This window comes from Chrysochloris asiatica, unplaced genomic scaffold (assembly GCF_000296735.1).
Source record: "Chrysochloris asiatica unplaced genomic scaffold, ChrAsi1.0 scaffold00607, whole genome shotgun sequence".
NCBI classification, from domain to species: domain Eukaryota; kingdom Metazoa; phylum Chordata; class Mammalia; order Afrosoricida; family Chrysochloridae; genus Chrysochloris; species Chrysochloris asiatica.
Window position 1 is genome coordinate 122791 of NW_006409125.1, and position 1251 is coordinate 124041.

Here is a 1251-nt window from a genome sequence, read left to right on the forward strand (position 1 = left end):
GTCCTGTTACAAATAGGTGTGTGATCTTGGTATAGCATCCAACAAGATGTCTTCTACCTAACAAGTGGGAAAAAGCAAAACACAGAGAACACAAGATTGTGCTCCAATGTTGCCTGAGCATCTGATGAAAAGTGTACATGTATCTGCTAAGTCCAGGCTAATGATTCGCTTTGGCCGACTTCTTCTTCTGCTCCCCTCTCTGCTTCTGCTTCTTCTCTTGCCACGTTATTTGAATCCTGTTGAAAAAACGGAGGCATCCCAGCTGCTGGAGACCTGGGGTCTGTCTTGCTCGTCATCCTCTTCACAAATATAGTAAGATCCATGTTTAGGTAAAGCAGCAGGTCTGTGAGACTTTAGGGAGTGGATATTGGTTGACTGGGAATGGAGGGCATTCTGTCCACTTCGCCCACATTTTTCTGCTAAGGTGTCTTCATCTGCTATACCATTTATTGTTAAGGACTTTAACTGGCCATCTTCTTCAACTTCTATTCTTTCTTAACCATTCTCAACAATTCTTTTTGTAATGATTTTTCTGCCATTAACTCTTTTAGTAGAAGTTGATATCGATTTGAAGTTGCCCATTCCACTACCACCAAATGATGTTGATGAGAATGAAGTAATACCCCCATGATCCAGTGAAGTAAATGTAGTAAAATCCTGTATCAAAAGAAGGAAATCCACCTCCAAAAGATGGAAACCCACTGAAGGCAGACAAAAAGGATCCTGCGCCTCGGTTTTGACTCCTACAGGGGTCTCTGTGATTCCCAAGAAAATCGTCAAATGGATTTTCAAAGATGTCAAATGAAAATGGATCCCTTGCATAAAAAAATTCCCTGAAGACATCATCTGGATTTCGGAATGTGAATCCAAACTCAAATGGACTACCAAAATGACTTCTGCCTCCACCTCCATTTAATCCTTTTTTTTTTTTTTTTGCCATATTTGTCATAGATGTCCCGTTTTTTAGCATCTGATAACACCTCATATATCTCAGCTACTTGTTTGAATTTTCTCTCTGCCTCTTCCTTATTCTCAGGATTTTTATCAGGATGCCACTTGAGTGCCAATTTACAACATGCCTTTTTAATATCCTCAGGTGAGGCATGTCTCTGCACACCTACAATTTCATAGTAATCCACCATGTTTTTTTTTTTGTTTTTTTGTTTTTTTTTTTTTAATTTAAGGTTTTTATTGTGGATTGAGTGAATGAAAGTTTACAGGGCACATCATCAGTTTCACATTCAACAATTC

General features: G+C 38.9%; 1 pseudogene; it reads right to left on the reverse strand.

Moving 5' to 3' along the window:
* Positions 1-157: 157 nt before the first annotated feature.
* Positions 158-1142, reverse strand: LOC102839566 (annotated as a pseudogene).
* Between the last annotated feature and the right edge of the window lie 109 nt (positions 1143-1251).